Genomic DNA, 19,474 nt, shown 5'->3' on the forward strand with positions numbered 1-19,474 from the left:
CTTCTTTGCTGTAGCATTCTGTTTTTTAGGATACTTTCCAAATGCACCTTCTCACGTATGCGCAGATGTGGGGTTTTATAAAATTGCTCCCCCGATGTGGGGGTAAACTTAAGCGCATATGCCACGTTTGTATATAAGTTTAACTGGAGGCGGGATTGTGGCAGTTTTCCCTGATATGTATACATTTTTATTTTAAGAAGTATGCCCGTAAGTTTACACGAGAAATGTACATGCTCTGGATAGCAAATGTAAAACATGCAGGTACTTTTGATGGGATAATTTTTCAAAACAAAACTACGGGTGTATGTTGCCTTTGAAATTTGGTGTAACTTGTGTGCATATTTGCTGCTTACGTTATCCACAATGTCACACAATTACTCTCCCTGTATCTTTGATAGTAGCTGTTGGTGCTGTGATTTGTATATTCTGCTCAAGAGAAATCTGTATAAGATTACTATAACCTGAAGAAATTTGCAATTGCGAGATTGCACAGTCTTGTGAGATTTTGTTCTCCAGTCAGTAATGCAGCAGTTTAGAACCATACTTATGACCTCATTGGACAGCTGCACTTTCTGCAATCCCCATATGCATTGGAAATGTAGTTGTTAGTGTTGGTAAACCAGACAGTTTCATTAACTGTGTGGAATCTAGACTGACTAGCCCTAAATCTCTGATAACATACCAGAGCTGCATGGAACTCAGTGCTATGGGATGTCATGGAAGCAGATAGTTGAACTAGGTTCAGAAAGGAATTAGACACATTTATAGGCTATTAAATATAACAGAAATATCAGCTCAGGTTCACTGCTTCACTAAACCTTGAGTGCTGAGCAGTGGAAGAATATAACATGGGTTGAACCATGCTACACATGCCTTGTTTCTTTTATGCTTCTTCTAAGCATCTGTTGCTTGTAACTGTCAGAGACATGATATCAAGTGAGATGGCCTCTTATTCTGAATCACTCCGTCTGTCCTGATAGCTCTGATGTGATTAAACAGTAACATTAGCTTTGAAGCATATTTGTGGATCAGCAATCTAATTAGATACATTCTGAAGGGAAGATATTGGCCCATTAACTGTCTCAATATGTCTACACTGCATATGTACATCACATGAGTACATACTGAGGATTTCAGTTAACCTTTATGCGGAAGTATTGTATGTCTGGGAAAAAAAAAAGGTAAAAGCCTCAGGAAATTGGAAGCTTTTGGAAGTATTTGACTACCACAGATTTTTATTTTCTCTGAGGTCATTATCTTCCTACGAAAAACCCAAGAATAGTTTCAAATTTGGACCATCAAATATTTTGACTTTCGAAGTTTAAAATAACACCTTAAATCATAAGATGGCTTTACCCCTATGAAAAGTAATGATGAATAGATTTTTGGATTACAGTGGTAACAATCTAGTAAAGACACCTCAGTCCTAGTAAATTTTGGAAGGGATTTTTTTTTGTCGGATTTTTGAAATCCAGAAAAAAAAAAATAAATCACATAAACGTGTTAAAAGCTCTCACTTTCTCCTTCACGCCTTCTTGGAAAATACTTGGTTGGAGCACTGCCTTTTAGGATTACATGATTATTTTCTAGGTTTCCGACTGGACTTCAATTTCCATATTACAAGAATCAGCACATGATGACACAAATATACTGAGAAAATCCTAATGATGATCGGTACCTAGGGCCTACACCTAAGGCAATTTTCAAAGCTATCTCTGTGGTAAAATAGTGCTTTGCCTGCAGAAATGGGCTTTTGAAAATTTCCTACCCTACATGTGGGTAATCTTGGGCCTGTATGCGCGCACGTTTACCCACAGTGAGGAGGAATTCCCACGGGCTTTGGTATTTTCAAAGGTATATGTGTGTTTTGTGTTTCCTCCAAAAAAAATCTATCCACACAAAATAACAGCTGTAAACGTGTGCAGGTAGGTTTCCTGCATTCATTCTCAAACTGAGGGCACTTACTTTGATTTTGAAAGTTAGTGCAAAGCATGCAGGTAAAAGGTGCCCGCAGACTTTGCATTTAATGCGACCACTCTTAAAGTCAGCCTCCTAATGTTACTGCTGTACAGTTAGTTGCTTTTTAATTGGAAACCCATGAAAAATCAGGGCTTCTTAACACTGCACCCTAGATCTCTTGCTGCATCTGCTGTCTTTGCCAGATAGATTAGCTGTGGCCATCATAACCGTCATTTTCACTGTGTATCAAGTTAGGTCGCTTCTAGTGCTCCTTCTCCATTTGAGCATTCTCTGACAGCTCCATCTTGAGGCTATGGTGTATTATTTATTACGTCAGCTTCAAGCAATAGTTTGTTAAACAAGCAAATTTTCCAGATTTATTTGGCTAAGCGAGATTCGTAAGCAAGGGAGTTGGTGTAAAACAATTAGCTTCAGGGAAATGTTTACTTTTGTGATGATTTTGAGGTGACTGATATAGCTATCAGCTCATCCCCTCTGTTTCTATGATGGTGCATATTATGCACGTGCAAGAGTAGATCTCAAATAGATGTTATCCCAGCAACCTCATCCTGCTGCACTTATACTACAGTGTGCAGGTCAAATTGCTGGAACTTTATTTTCTTTTATTGATAGCTGAATGGTTTATTTCTCTCCAGCTAGTCATCTGTCTTAACATTCCAGCTGCTACCTGCATGTTCTCTGTTTGCCTTGACGTATACAGCACACTGTAGTGATCTGTGACTGAGACTGCAAGATGTAGTTTCATCACATCTGCTTTCACTTTTATCCTTGTACCAATCTCTAGTTGTTACAGAAGTAGAGTTGACCCCATTTTGCTTATAAAGGACTGTGGGTAATATCTGAACTTTTTATTTTTACTTCTGTCTGTGTTCTCTGTACAGCTTAGGTTTCTTTTTGGTGAAAGATTGAAAGGCAAGTCTTACAAATGGCTAAAACCTTCAGTGTCTTTGTATACTGGCAAGGGCTGCATCTTTCCTCCTTTTGGAATATTTTTTTATTTATATTCTGCCTTTAGAGCAGATTGCATTCAGGTTACTGCAGGTATTTTCCAGTCCCCAAAGGGCTTACAATCTTAAGTGCCTGATTTACTAAGGCTTTTCTCTCCTTCTCTGTCTATGGTAAAATACCTTGAAGAATCAGGCCCTAAGTTTATACCTGAGGCAATGGAGGTGAACTAACTTGCCCAAGGTCACAAGGAGTGTTGGGTGGATTTGAACTCTGGCTTTCCTGGTTCGCAGCCCGCTACTCTAAACATCCTGTACCCTGCACTCTTCCCTGGACAAGGGGAAGCAGTTTTGGGGAGAGAAAGACACAATCTCTTTTTACTATCTCAGCAAACTTCCAGATAGTACGTTTTCAGCTCCTTCAGCCAACGACCTTTCTCTTTTGTCATCTTGCTAGATGTTCTGTGAACTTAAAGCAGCAGGACTTGCTAGATTGCCTGTCTTGTGACTCTGTTGCTGCCTCCTTTGTTCTTGTTCTTTGGTCTCCTTTTATTCCCTTGCATATTTCTTTTACTAATATTTGGCATGCTAAATAAAAAAAAAAATGTGCACATCTCTCTTAAAAGGAGTTTATATCTCAAGTACAAGTTGAAACAAACTGCATGACGCCCTGAATTTTCAATAACCCATAAAACCACCCATGATATGTAAAATATCAGCCATCAGACCAACCATAATATGACCAGTATTTCTCCCAAATCTGCTCATACAAGGCCTCACTGATTTTTAGTAGATAATTTAGATTTTCAATCAGCACAATTTCATGCATCTGTTTATGCCAGGGCTCCAATGGGGGCGACTTCCACATGGTTACTATACTGAACCTGCTGGCTTGAAATAATGTTTACCAACTGCTTTTTATATTTGCTCCCTCCACCATCCAAGCAGGCACAGATCAGGTGTGAATTCACAGTAGCGTCAATGATGGCACAGATCACCCATCTCACTCCGTTCCAGGAGTCTGCCATCCTGATACAGACCCAGCAAATGCGCATATATGATCCTTCTTCACTGCAGCCCCTTCCACCACAATTTAGATGAACTAGGGGAGAATTGAGCACAAACTAGAAGGCATCTATATGTGCTGTGTATGAGCTTAACCATCAGTTCTGATCTGTGCTTACAGATCAGATTCTTAAGGGCATCCTTCCAAATTATTTTCCACTCTTCCTCACCTATTTTGAGCCCAAGGTCACTATTCCATTGAGCCTCTAGGGAACATGGGGGTTCTAAGCTAATCTCTACCTGCATTACAGCTTTGTCTATTAAAGAGATCACTTTCCTCAGAGTATCTTCTATAGAAGAACTTCACTTCTACTAGGGGTGGAGACCCTAAATTTCACCCTCCTGATTTATGTCTTTGTAACGCCTGCTGTGGCCTCACATAGTGAGGCCTGGATTACTCATGTATGTAGAATTTGAGCGTAGGATGTGAAGGATTTTGAGATAACCGTTATGTAATTGATCCAAGAATCTGAGACCCCTATCCCAGAATCTTCTTCTTTGTTACAAACATGTATGTACTGACACCACCAGATTGTGCCTGATTGGGATAAGAGGAGGCGTTTTCAATGAAATCTTCAGTGCCCCCTATTCATAGCCTTCCAGACGATAACTGTATTAGAGATGAGCAGACTAACTTTACCCGCCTTCCTTGCCTGAACAGATGGTTCAGTACATTATAAGAATGAAGGAAATTCAATCCCCTCAGCTAGATTGCATTCTAGTGGTAGCCATGGTACAGAAATATCCCGATTTAACCATGAATTCACTCAAGTCACTCTTGCTGTCCAAATGTATGCCTGAAAATGAGGCAATACCCCCTTCAGTGGCCTCCACAGAGTGCTTAGCCTCACAAAAGGAGACTTATTTTGCCAAATAAATCTGGACAACATTCCATTAATATTAATGAAAAACTTCCTGGCAAAATGCATGGAATGTTTGGAATAGAGACAGTATATTAGTCTAGGCAAGATATTCATTTTTACCATCCCAGCTCTGTCTGCCCATGAGATATAACAATCTTGTCATGCCTCTAAATCCTTAGGTATTTTTGCAACCACAGGGGCACAATTTAATCTATATAGATCTGAGGCAATCTTGGGGATAAGTGTATCCAAACATATTGAGCCAGATCTTAAAAAATACGCGCGGGCGTAGATTTGTTTGCACAACCCAGCGTGAACAAATCTACGCCCGATTTTATAACATGTGCGCGCAGCCACGCACAAGTTATAAAATCCGGGGTAGGCGCGCGCAAGGCGGTGCACACTTGTGCACCTTGCGCGCACTGAGCCCAAGGGGAGCCCCGATGGCGTTCCCCGTTCCCCGAAATCGGAGCGGCCTTGGAGGGAACATTTTTTGTGATTTTCCCCCCCACCTTCCCCTCCCTTCCCTTATCTAGCCCACCCCCCTGCCCTACCTGAATTCCCCCTACCTTTTGTTTCCAAAGTTACCCTGCCGGCTCGCCATCCCCGGCACAGGCCGCTGTGCCGGAGGATTCAGGACCGCCCCTGAACTGCCGTCACACCCCTGTCCCCGACCCGCCCATTTTTTAAAGCCCCGAGACATATATGCATCCTGGGGCTTGCGCTCGCCACCGAGCCTATGCAAAATAGGCTCGGCGCGCGCAGGGGCGGATTTTCTCCGGTTATGCGCGTAGCCTTTGAAAAACTGCCCCATTATACTGGCAGAGCCCAGTTTAAAGTGAGAAAAACACAGGGGCATATCTTTTTTTTTTTTTGTACATACACCTATTGGGAATATTTCAGTTTTCTGGAAATTGACTTTGAAAACAGAGACTTTGCCATAATCTGCCAGCAGTTGCAAGAACTTCGGACCCAAATGTCTTGGACTGAGCTGGAGAAAAAGCACATCATTGCATGGAGGGGTATGTAAAGTGCCATCAACCCTAAACCCTGTTTTCTTAGCGTGTAGCAGATGGACTCATTACAAATGGGTATAGTGTGCTCGTGCTAGCAGTTGGAGACGGATCTGATGTCAGCACGCAGTACATATACCCCTGCAGGAAGTGCAGACGCTCAATAATTTCCGTCTCCAAAGCAGTTTGGAGCTCCCTCACGCTCGCTGAGTGTTTTTCCAAATTCTAGATTCATAGAAGAATTCTACCTGAAGACGAGCCCCGCACTCCTGCGGTGATACCCTCGGGTCCCTCCCCCAGTCGAGTTTCCCGAGGTGATTTCCGTGGTCCCTTGGAGGTAGGAGCCTCGGTCCGGTGGCCGAATCGCGGCAGGGACCTAGCCCCCGAGTGAGAAGGGCTCGGGCGCGGCGTAGAGGCAGCCTCGGTCCTGATCCGTTTGCGGTGAGGACTTGGCCCCCGAGCGAGACGAGTTCGGGCGCGGCCTAGAGGCAGCGGGTGCACTTCCTCGGGTGCGGCGGTGACGGTAATCACCCTCTTTCCCCGCAGCCGGAGACCGCCCAGGTCGCAGCCTGGAAGCGCCGAAGATCAGGTAAGGCGTACATCTTTACTTTGCTGGTCTCCGAAGAGCGAGGATAGCGGGGTTTGCCTACGTGGTAGCCCGCCAAGGAGGTTGCCATTTTGCCTGCCTGCTCGCCGTCGCCATCTGTTCTGGTTCGCCGCCTTACAGGCAACGGGCACGTATGTTAGGTGCCCGAAAGTAATTGGGCGCACATTGATAGGTGCACATTCGATAGGCGCATATTGATAGGCGCACGTCTTCGCGCATATTAAAAGGCGCATACTTCGGCTGGGAGAACACCAGACCATAAAGATAACAGACGCGATGGTGTGTATGAGAGCCCATGCGTCCGCAGAGCCGGCACCTCCAGAATCAGGCATAAGAGCTCTAGGCCTCTGCTCAGCATGCCACCTCAGAGCCACACAGAGCGAGGAAGCTGACTCCCTATGTGCCCAATGTGAGGAGGCCCTGGGAGTCCCAGGCCAGGGCTGGTCCCAGCCCACATTAATTGCCAGTTCCTCTGGGAACACCCTGGACCTAGCAGGCCGAGGTGAGCAGCCAGGGAACCCTACAGACCTGGTGCCCCTAAGGCTAGAACCTGCTTCGCTCTCCTGGGAGGAATTATTCAAGGGGATTCACGCCTTTGTCAAGATGCAGTCTGATCCCCGAACGGACCCATATATTCCGGATGACCCTGCCCCTGAACCCTCAAGACCTAGGCACGGCCACCCGGAAGCCCCACTTATGGGGACTCAGATTACTCTGAGGAAGAAGGCGAGCTCCCCGAGGAGGGAGAATTTCGCTTGGGGATAGAGCCGTATCGAACCATGAGACGCTTCTTTCTTAAGGAGGATCTCCCAGACCTGGTCTCTCAATGCCTGTTGGAGCTGGCTATCCCGGGCCCAGGCACCCCGGGGGAACCTAGAATGAACCCCCTGCTAGAGGGCCTGCGTCAAACGGCTCACCATTTTCTCCTCCTACAAGCAGCACAGCAGCTAATCGATCTGGAGTGGAATGCGCCGGAGGCCTCATTCAAAGGGGGTCGGGCCTTGTCTGGCATGTACCCCCTGGACCCGGCAACTAAGGAGCTGCTAGTGTGCCCCAAGGGTAGACGCCATAGTTTGCGCAATTGTGAAGTGCACCACCATTCCAGTGGAGGGAGGGGCGGCCCTCAAGGATGCACATGACAGGCGCCTGGACGCCATTCTGAAACAAGCCTTTGAGGTGGCAGCCATGTCCCTACGAATTGCGACCTGCTGCACCGTGGTGACGCATTCCTGTTTATCACAAGCCAGGAACAACACCCCGGGAGAAGAAATGGAATCAGCTCTCTCGTTCCTCACTGACGCTGCCTCCGACCTAGTCCGTACGGCAGCCAAGGGAGTGTCGTCCTCAGTGGCAGCCAGGAGACAGCTCTGGCTACGACATTGGTCGGCCGACTCCTCCTCCAAGACACGCCTTACAAGAATGCCCTTTAAGGGATCCCTCCTGTTCGGCAGCGACCTCGAGAAACTAGCTAACAAATGGGGAGCATCTCCCTTACCCCGTCTACCAGAAGACAAGTCACGGAGGAACCAGCGCCCTCTTCCTAGGCCATCCATAGGTAGAAGCTCTCAGCGCTTCAGCCCCTACAGGACTAGCTACCAAGCACCTCGTTCTCAGGCCAGGAACCAGTCCTTTCGGACCAGGCACAACAAGAGGGGAACCGGCTCGGGTCTTGGCCGCACCCCACAATGAGAATCAGCCGACCCATCTGGGGGAGGAAGCCATAGGGGGCAGGCTAACCCTATTCTACTGCAGATGGGTCGAGATTACTTCGGACCAGTGGGTCCTCGCCATCATCCGAGAAGGGTATTACCTGGACTTCCTTCATCTCCCTCCGGACAAGTTTGTGGAATCTCCGTGTCCACCTCTCAAGAGGGCGGCACTGGAAGCTACCTTGTGGAGGCTCCTGTCCCTAAAAGCCATAATCCCAGTGCCTGCATGGGAGATACATTCTGGGCATTACTCCATTTATTTCATCGTACCCAAGAAGGGGGGCACCTTCAGACCCGTCCTGGACCTCAAGTCAGTCAACCGGCACTTAAGGGTCCCAAGATTTTGCGTGGAAACTGTGCGGTCAGTCCGAAGTGCAATACAGCCAGGGGAGTATCTCACATCCCTGGATCTGTCAGAGGCCTACCTGCATATCCCAATCCATCGGGATCATCAGCGCTACTTACGCTTCAAAGTCCTGAAACAGCACTTTCAGTTCCGGGCTTTACCCTTCGGGTTAGCCACCGCGCCGCGGACCTTTACCAAGGTAATAGTAGTGGTGGCGGCGTCACTCAGGAAGGAAGGAATTCTCGTCCATCCCTACCTAGACGACTGGCTGATCAGGGCAAAGTCACCGGAGGAGAGCCACCGGGCAACCAACAGAGTTATATCTCTTCTGGAAAGCTTAGGATGGGTAGTCAACACAACAAGAGTTCCCTACAGCCTTAGCAGTCGCTGGAATACCTAGGAGTCCGATTCGACACCCAGGAAGACAAGGTCAGCCTGACCTCCAAGAGGAGATCAAAACTCCGGAATCGTCTGCAGAATCTGCTAAGCACCACCCGGCCCACAGCTGGGATTACCTACAGGTTTTCGGCCTAATGGCCTCCACTCTGGACGTGGTACCATGGGCACGGGCTCATATGAGACCGTTACAACGCAACCCTCCTATCTCGGTGGAGCCCACGATTACGGAACTACACCGTGCATCTACCTTTACTGGCCAGAGTATGGAATCAGTTACGGTGGTGGCTGCAGGCCCAGCCACACGAGCCGGGGGTCAAAAATGTCCTCCCCCAACCTGGTCCCTGCTCACTATAGATGCCAGCCTGAGCGGCTGGAGAGCACACTGCGAAGAGCTAACCGCCCAAGGGCGGTGGGTGCAGAGAAGAGTCGGGGTGGAACATCAACCGACTAGAGGCACGGGCAGTCAGGTTTAGCCTGCCTGAGATTTGCACACAGACTTCGAAACAAGGCAGTCACAGTGATGTCGGACAATGGCAACCACGGTGGCATACATCAACCGGCAGGGCGGAACCAGAAGCCAACAGGTATCCCTAGAAATAGCCCCCCTGATGGTTTGGGCGGAAGCAAATCTCCCATGAAGGCTTCCAGTTGCATCTGGAGGATCTTAGTGAGGCTCTTGGTATCGGCATTAAGTAACGAGATTGGGCAATAAGGTCCCAAGATCTGTGCCATTCCTGCCCTTCTTGTGTATCACTATAATAGTGGTGTCCATCAAACTCTAGTGCTGTCTGGATGCATCTGTAAATATTTAAAGGTTTTTAGGATTAATGGGGCTAACTCAGGGAATTTTTTTTTTTTTTTAAGTAAAATTGAGGGTGAAAACTATTTGGTCCTGGTTTTTTTACAATTGGATAGGAAAGCCACAGCTCTTTGTATTTCTATTATTATGATAGGGGCAGACAACTTATCTTTTTGCTTCTCTGTTAGCCCTGGTCGGTTTATCTCCTTCAGATAGTCATTGATGTCCCCAGGAGAAGCACCCTCACTATCCAAGTATAGCTCTTTGAAATAAGACTAAAAATATTATTAATTTTAGGTCAGCTGGTGATAGATCTTGTCTCATGTTTTTTTTGGATACTCCTAATTGGGGTCTGATTGAGGCTCTTCTTCTCAGGAGCCTAGTTAGCATTGCACCAGTTTGTTTCCACGCTCATATCTTTTGCCTCGAGTACCTTTAGAAAGTGCTCAGTGTTGCTGAAGTGAATCTCCTGTAGTTCCTCCCTGCATTTCTGTAGGCCCCTGTAGACTCTGAAGCTTTGTGTTCTGCCTCTGACTGTCCAATATTTTTCCCTGAATAAACTTTCTCTCTTCAGCCTTGCATACTTGCAGGGGTTGGCATAGCTTATAATTTTCCTTCTTCGGATTGACTTCAGCATCTCCCACAGCACAACTGGACTGTACTTGCCCCCCTCATATGCTTGAAAGAAATCTTTCATCGCATTTATAATCATACCACAAAATCTGCTTTTGTAGAGAATAGGTCTTCTCAGGTTATTACTTCAACCCCTGTTTCCTTAGGTAGGTATTGCGATATATAATAGATGATTTCTTACAATGCAGCATCTAATTGTACTGAATTTTCTTTTAGTTGTCTCTCTTTCTCTTCTCCTCCCATTGAGGTCAGAAATTTTGGGGCTATTCTGTATCAATCTTTATTGTGCATTTCATGTGACAATGGCCTTTGTTTTCTGAAAAGCATTTTATTTGTGCTTATAATAATTGCCAAAAATCATAAATAAGTTAAAAAAAAACCCAAACCAACAACTCTGCTTTTATTCAGCAATAATATATTCAGCTTCGAAGATTTCTCCAAGGCTAGAGAGACTGTGAGAGCCCGGAGGTAACAGAACAGGGTAATGATCTGAATTTCTGGATGAAAAATATGTCTGAAGGCTCTGCCAAGTGAACTAAGACCTTTGCATAAAAGAAATAGTCAGTAAGGCTATATGAACTGTGTCTTTGAGAAGAAGCAGCTATAATCCCTAAATTTGAGATATTGGGCTTGCCATATGTCCACTTGGCCCCAACTGCTGCAATAACATATTCAAACTCATCTGCTTGACATGGGACCTGAATCTGGGATGATCTATCTCTGCTAGGATCCAGACAAGTGTCACAGTCTCCCCCAATTACAAAGGGTGATGAAGGAAAAGATCTCCAGTATCCCAGTAAATGCCTGTAGTAGTTCTCGGTCCCTCATTGGGACCATAGATGCAGGCCAGGACAAAACTCTTTCTCTTTCCCATATAGACTGCACTCCAGAGCCACATAGCTACCTTCAAGTCTACTAACTTCTTTGAATTTAAATGGGAGTAATTTGTGAATGAAGAGAATGCATGTTCCCCTGCTCTTAGAACTGAAGGACTCTTAGTATACTTGGTCAACATGTTTGTGCTTTAGTTTATCATGCTCAGCATCTGTGAGGTGTGTTTCTCGAATAAATGCTACTTTGGTTCCCTGACTCCTAAGAAAATTACGTTTTCTGTGTCGCTTAATTATGGTACCAATATCTCTAACATTGAGAGATAACTATTGAGTTAACTAGACATGTTTATCATCATTTTTTCTACACAGGCCTCAGCCTATGTACATCTTCAGAGTAAGGACATGTTTGCTCAGTCTGGCTACTTTTTAAAGCTGCAAGCCCCACTGCTAACAGCCCTGCCCCCTTCTAACTCTGTTAAGATCCCGTAGCTGGCAAAGCAAGGGAAAGAAGCCTTCCATACCAGCTCAAGTCTTCCTTCTCCTCTAATTCTGCAAGATTTTGGTTCCATCCCACCAGAAGGAGCTCTACCTGGGCAAGAGAAGCCCCAAGGCCTAGATGCAGGATCCAGTGACAGCATTAACAAAAAAAAAAAACAACCCAACCTTTAATCCAACAATGAAAGGCACCATAACCCCTCTTCCAATCTTCCCTTTCCTCTTCCTGCCCCACAAAACTCTGAACTTCACCACAGTTCAATTCCCAGACATCATTAAACATCATTAAGTCCAGTACACAAGAAGGCAATTGAAGGTGAAACCGCCTGAGTTCAGTCGTGGTGTTGCCAACATCTTCACTATGTTCAACCTCAAATGCTTTCATCACCATCCTATGGCATTGAATTTGAGAGCTTAAATATGCATTGAGTAATAAAATATTTTCTCCTATTTGTTTTAAGTGGACTGCTTAGTAACTCATTACTGTCCCCTAGTCTCTGTACCTTTGAAAGAGTAAACAACCAGTTTGCGTTTACCTGTTCCATTCTGCTCATTATTTTATGGACCTTTGTCATATCTCCCATCAGCTGACTCTTATGTCCTCTGACAATTGCTCTTCTGAGGTAGGTTACAGTAGTTTCTCTATGGTTGCTTTTCGGCTGGATCTCTTGGGTCTTAGTGTTTAGTCCCTCCACATCATGAGGATGCATTTCTTAACCACCCCTTTGGACATTTTGCTTCTTGAAATTGTCTTGTTGAGGTGTGCTAAATGTATTTAATCTGGAATGAGCGCACAGAGCAGCCCAAATCAGTAGCTACTTACTGCAGGCACAATTCACGTTTCCCATGGAACTTGGTATTTTGTTGAATTTCTTTTTTAGCAAAGAAATACAATTTTTGTATCATTAAGAGAGTGGTCAAGGAATCATAGGGAGCAATGTATATTAAACACATTGCAGTAATCCAAAGCCATGTAAAAACTATTAAAAGTTCCTAAACTTACAGATTTAGAATAAAATAAGCCTACCTTTGTATACGTTAAACCAGGGGTGCTCAAACTGGTCCTCGGGGCCCTCCCAGCCAGTCAGGTTTTCAAGGTATATCTAATGAATATACATGAGATTTATTTGTATGCACTGTCTCTTATGTTTGCAGATATTTCTCATGCATGTTAAATAGGGATATCCTGAAAACCTGACTGGCTCAGCAGGGAGGGCCTTGAGGTCTGGTTTGAGCAACCCTGCATTAAAAAAACTAATCATTTCCATTCTGCTTCTTGAAATGTTGTATATAAATATTACAAGCATCTGAGACAGGCTTGCCCTTATCATTTATCAGTGCTCCTCAGTCTCTCAATTGTCATTACATACCGGCAGGTGGGAATCAGTTAAATATGTGTGCAATTGCCACGCCTCCATTTTCTTATTGATAAGTGTGTGGGCAGGAACAAGTGGCCAGTTAACTTCTATACCCAGGAATTCAATTACCTGTCACTTCTGTCCCCAAAATCAAGGATCTGGCATCATCGGTGATCAATATACCTGTGATCAATATAATGATATCCAGTATAAAACTCTGCTTGATAGCCCAAAAGGTTTTTATTATAGAGGAAGGTCATGTATGATATGCAAGAGTGTGCCCTTCCTTTGCCCTTACCTCCATACTGTTATTGTCTCTTCCTTTTTTTTATGTGACAGTTTTTCAGCTGTATAATAGAGTTGAGTTTAATATTTTTATCTTGTAATCCTATGATAGAAACTTGAAATGGGCCTCTTATATGCTCAGAGATGTGCACTTTTATTATAGTCGTCCATCTTGTTTAAAAACATTTTCCTACTTTAAAGCATCAGTGTGATGTCTGCAAGGGTTCTGCTAAGGTCAATAAAGTATCAGTGTGATTTACAGTTGTTGCTTATAAAGTTTACGTGCCCCTGGCAGGATTTGTAAGATGTGTAGCAATTTAAAGAAAAGGTGATCAGACAAAACGCTTCTGCTATTTTTAATGTGTTTCAAATTAAAACTATTATGCATCACAGAATAGCACAATCATTAAGCAAACCATAGGCAATAAGGAAAATAATAAAATGGTCCAGTTCAAAAGTTTACGTACCCTTGGTTCTAAAATCATGTATTGCCCCTTTTGTATCAGTGACAGCTTATAGGCTTTTGTGATAGTTGTGAGTGAGGCCCTTTATTTTCTTATGTGGTAAAGCCCATTCCTCTTGGCAAAAAGTCTCCAGATCCTATAAATTCTTTGGTTGTCTAGCGTGAACTGCATGTCTGAGTTCTCCCCGAAGCGGCTCAATGATGTTGAGGTCAGGAGACTGTGATGGCCACTCCAGCACCTTCACTTTCTTCTGCTACAGTCACTGAAGGGTCGACTTAGCCTTATGTTTCAGATCATTGTCATGTTGGAAAGTCCAAGTGCGTCCCATGCGCAGCTTCCTGGCTGATGAATGCAAATTCTCCTCCAGTATTTTATGATAAGATGCTGCATTCATCCTGCCATCAAATATTGACTAAGATTCCCTGTGCCGCGTAGCTCACGCCCCCAAAACAGCAGAGATTCACCTCCATGCTTCATGGTAGCGATGGCGAGCTTCTCTTCATAGCACTTATGGTTGTGACCATATTGGTCTCATCACTCCAAATTATTTTAAGAACATAAGAACATGCCATACTGGGTCAGACCAAGGGTCTATCAAGCCCAGCATCCTGTCTCCAACAGTGGCCAATCCAGGCCACAAGAACCTGGCAAGTACCCAAAAACTAAGTCTATTCCATGTAACCATTGCTAATGGCAGTGGCTATTCTCTAAGGGAACTTAATAGCAGGTAATGGACTTCTCCTCCAAGAACTTATCCAATCCTTTTTTAAACACAGCTATACTAACTGCACGAACCACATTCTCTGGCAACAAATTCCAGAGTTTAATTGTGCGTTGAGTAAAAAACGCACAATTTTGTTCCAGAAGATTTGAGGCTTCTTTGGTGCTGTTTGTCATATTGTTAATGGGCTGTTTTGTGGTGTAGGTGCAGCAATGGCTTTTTTGTGGCAGCTCTACCATGCAGCCCATTTTTGTTCAAGTATCTCCTTAGTGTGCCTGCTGAAACACCCACACCACTTTGTTTCAGAGAAGCCTGTATTTCAGTAGAAGTTGCTTGTGTGTTTTCTTTGCATCCCGACAAATTTTCCTGGCGGTTGTGCCTGAAATCTTTCTGGTCTGGCTTGGTATTATCAGAACCCATAATTTTCCACTTCTTGATCAGAGTTTGAACAGCACTGATTGGCATTTTCAAATCTTTGGATATCTTTTTATATCCTTTTCCTGATTTATAAAGTTGAACTACTTTTGCTCACAGATGCTTTGACAGTTCTTTAGCTTTCCCCATACTTCTGTGACCACCAAAGTCAGTGCAGCCCTGGATGAAATGCACAAGGGTTTCATAAGAGCTTAGAAACTCATTCACTATGCACAGACACTAATTACAATCAATCAAGGCCTAGGTGTGGATACCTATTCTTCATTGCCATCTCAACCCGTGTGTGTCAGCTTGAGTGTATGTTATCAGCCCAAACATTCAAGGGTACATAAACTTTTGAATAGGACCATTTATTATTTCCCTTATTGTTATGGTTTGTTTAATGATTGTGCTATTCTGTGATGCATAATAGTTTTGACTTGAAACACCATTAAAAATAACAGATGTTTTGTCTGATCACTTATGTTTTCTTAAAATGCTACACATCTTACAAATTCTGCCAGGGTATGTAAACTTATGAGCACAACTGTATGTAGATTCATAATGGGGGGGTGATTAGACAAGAGAAACTACTCTGTCCTATGTGAATATATCTTAATTGACCAATCTAACGTAATCCCAAGGAAGAAGACTTTCTGAAATCTGGGACTGATTTGCACACCTGAATGATGCTTTTCCTAGTAATTTTTTTTATTTTGAATCTTGGTAAACAGAAATAATAAGCTTTCTAGGTTTTACATCAGTTCTGAGAGAGTTTGAATGCATATGATGATCACACATTTCTTAGTTCTCATTTAGTTGGTCAGAGTGAGCAATTGTAAGGCAGTAACCTTTTTTTTTTTTTTTGTGGCTTTTCAGTGATAATAGTTGGAATTGTTAGCACTTTCCTAATAATTGCTATTACCAGCTCCGAACTGTGCTCATGGCATGAAATGAACAGTTTATTGGATTGATCCAACCAGGGTTTTGCATAGTTTTATGGTCCCTAGGAATTTAAGAGATGCACTTGAGAACCTTGAGCCATTTTACCCTATCCAATACCTATTGTTTGTTTATGCATTATATAATTGTAAAAGTAATGTACACAGCTTTGAAGTAAAGATGGAATGGGGATTACAGAAGTCAATATAAATAAATATATTAATATGCACAAGTATGGCATAACCTCTTCTAGAACCCCCATATTTTTGAATTGTTACTTTCTACTGCCCCTTGTTGGACTCAATAATAACCCAATTCCCCCATGTCTACAAATTATTGACTAAACTTACAGCAAATGCCAACAATAATCAACTGTTCTCATTTGGTGACTTTTTAGCATTAGAACAAATTTTGAGGAGCCAGAGTTAAATGTTACATTTATTTTAACCATACATTTTACTTATGGATTTTGCTTTAATTTTATGCAATTTAAAAACATGACAATGTTGCTGATTGACTATCATTGGTGTAAATGCTATGTCTTCCTCAATTGTTGACTGATCATGTTCTTTTCTTCCGTTCTCAGGTCCTGTGGAAGCCTGACATGATTGCACATAGAGCTGTTTGTTACTCCAAAGCCTCAGTGCTTCTGAGAATTCACTCTGGCGCTTTGGCTAATTACTTGTTGGGGCATGTATGTTCCAGAGATGTGACATCTGGTTTTCCCAAAAACACAACTGCCTCAGACTCTGTCAAGCTGTTCGGTAGATTCTACCCGCGGGATGACTATACCAATGTCATGGGCAAAATTCTCTCCAAGGTGGGAAAAAACTTGCACAACCAAAGGTATCACCCTCTGTGGCTCATTAAGGAAAGAATTAAGGACCATTTTTACAAGCAATATGTAGGTTGCTTCAGGCATCCTCTCTTTTCTGCGTATGATGATCTGTGCCCTGTGGTCACAACACAGCAGAATTTTGATAAATTGCTCATCCCAGAAGATCATCCCAGCAGGAAGAAGGGAGACAATTATTATTTGAACCGTACTCACATGCTGAGGGCTCACACCTCAGCCCATCAGTGGGACTTAATACATTCAGGACTGGATGCTTTTCTAGCTGTAGGTGATGTCTACCGTCGAGATGAGATTGACAGCAGCCACTATCCTATCTTTCATCAGATGGAAGGAGTTCGGCTCTTCTCCACTCATGAGGTGGGAAAGGTTTGTTGTAGAAGACCATACCCTATTTCTGCAGTAGATTATTAACCAAATAAAAATATACTGCGAACTACTGCCTACTCAGATATACAAAGTTGTATTATGAATATACATCACCATATTTTTCACCAAAATCTGTTATGAAGTCAGCAAGATTTAGAGCACTGACATTTTCCTTTTCATTTCATGTGTTGTATTTACTGTTTCTCTTATATCTTTCTTTTTTTTCTTTTGTGGCATGAGATTGTTTTATCTTAAAGCAAAATCAAATACTTGTGCATTCAATATCAGTGAATATATAACTGCTCTATAGAATGTTCAAGTGTTTACAATAATGTGCTATCCTTCATATAGTTTAAATTGTAAATCTGTGTAAACTTTTACAGAAAAGAGCAAGTTTTGACATGAAGTTTTCTCATGCAGTTAGCTGTACTACACTCAATTGATAACTTTCTGTTGCAGGCACTAGTTTTTGTTGAATTTAGTATCTTAAGGTTTCCCTCAGCTAAATTCTCTTTATATAATTTGCTACATTTGTGAACTTCCAAAAGAAGTGTATTTATGCTGCCTTTTTGGGTCATTAAATAGTTGATTTTATTTCCTTTGGGTCTGCTTTCAATATTCCACCAAGACTGTGCCTTTAATAACTTTAATTGAAGATAAAATACATTAAGAATGATCTTCTAATGGGATGTACATTTCCTGTAATTGAGCATATTGTGTGCATGTAAAACAGGCTTCGTAACCTTGCTTGGCCTCTGTGGGTAAAAAATACACCAAAGTGTAACAGTATGCGTACTGTTACTTTGCAAAAAGTATGCGTGCTTTCTAGTCACGGCTCAGAAAAGGCGCATTCCCAGTGGCGGGGAGAGGTCAGGGGAGTGACTTGTACGGAACTGATCTTTCGTTTGGCATATGTTTCATTTGCTGGGGACGTCTCCTTTAAGTCGGACGTTTCAGATATTATGTTGAAAGTCATATTGTAAATCGTAGGTTCACTCATTCATATATGAAACTTCAAATTGCAGTTCCCCTGACACAGCCTCGATTGTGAGGAGAAACATGTATCCATGTCTCCCTGAAATAATCTTTTTTTAAAGGCGTTATTGGGCTTTCGAGGAAGGGATAGATATTTCTGTAATTCGAATGTTTTTGTTTTAATTGGATGGATGTGGGTGTGTGTGTGTGTGTGTGTGGTTTTGAGTGCTGCTTTTAGTATGGGGTAACTTATTTTGGATTGGATGGGATTCTTAGTCATTTGATATATATGATACTTGAATTAATTTGAATTTTTTTTGTATTTATATGATTAATTTGTAAATTTGATATGAATAAAAAAGTGTGTATGTATATATATAATTCTTATGGTTTGTGTGTAAATTTATATGCACCCAATTTATTTTTGAAACATAGACACACAGAAATGACGGCAGAAAAGGACTAATGGTCCACCCAGTCTGCCCAGAAAGCTTCCCATGGTGGTATCTGTCACGCCGTGCAGGTTACCCCCATGTATCAGTCAGTGCTGCTTTTGACGTGCTTTGCTTTTTCCCCAATGTCTGCGCATCATACCCCAGAGAGTAAAAATGTCATGGCTCATGTCAGTTGACTCTGAATCCAAATTCCTTTTTCCTTCCACCCCCAGCCCCCTCTATCGAAGTGGAGCGCAATGTTGCAGTTGTATCAAAATTTGGATTATACTTTTTTTTTACCCCATCATTTTTTTTTACAGTCCTTACACTAATTCAAATACACAGTAGCTGAACTTAGCAATAAAATATATAAATATATATATTTATTAGTTTATTAGATATTCTATGTTTTCAAAAAACTTTAAATGGAGTTAAGTTTATCTTGGTGAAATACAGTGGCTTGCAAAAATATTTGACCCCCTAAAAGTCAGCATATTTGTGTGGATTACAAATAACACTTACCCAGATTGTTCCAGACAGTTTGGGATGGATTTTAAAAGGGTTACACGCGTAATATACGTGCGTAACCCTTTTAAACTCGCTCCTGCGCGTGCCGAGCCTATTTTGCATAGGCCCGGTGACGCGTGCAAGCCCCGGGACGCGTGTAAGTCCCGGGGCTTGAAAAAATGGCCGGGGCGGGGAGGGGCAGTCCAGGGGCGGGGCATGGGCATGGCCAGAGGCATCTCCACTGCCGCTGGGCCCGGGGATCGCACGCCGGCACTTGGCCGGCACATGCAACCTATGCCTGCCCAGAGGCAGGCGTAAATATTACAACAAAGGTGAGGGGGATTTAGGTAGGGCTGGGGGGCGGGTTAGATAGGGGAAGGGAGGGGGAAGGTGGGGGGGGGGCAGAAGGAATGTTCCCTCCGAGGCCGCTCCGATTTAGGAGCGGCCTTGGAGGGAATGGGGAAAG

The 19,474-nt window shown here is 43.3% G+C and overlaps 1 pseudogene; it reads left to right on the forward strand.

Annotated features, from left to right (window-relative positions):
• LOC115085046 overlaps nucleotides 1-17,137 on the forward strand; it is a 214,603-nt pseudogene extending 197,466 nt beyond the window's left edge.
• The last annotated feature ends 2,337 nt before the right edge of the window (nucleotides 17,138-19,474 follow it).

This window comes from Rhinatrema bivittatum, chromosome 2 (genome assembly GCF_901001135.1).
Source record: "Rhinatrema bivittatum chromosome 2, aRhiBiv1.1, whole genome shotgun sequence".
Classification (NCBI taxonomy): domain Eukaryota; kingdom Metazoa; phylum Chordata; class Amphibia; order Gymnophiona; family Rhinatrematidae; genus Rhinatrema; species Rhinatrema bivittatum.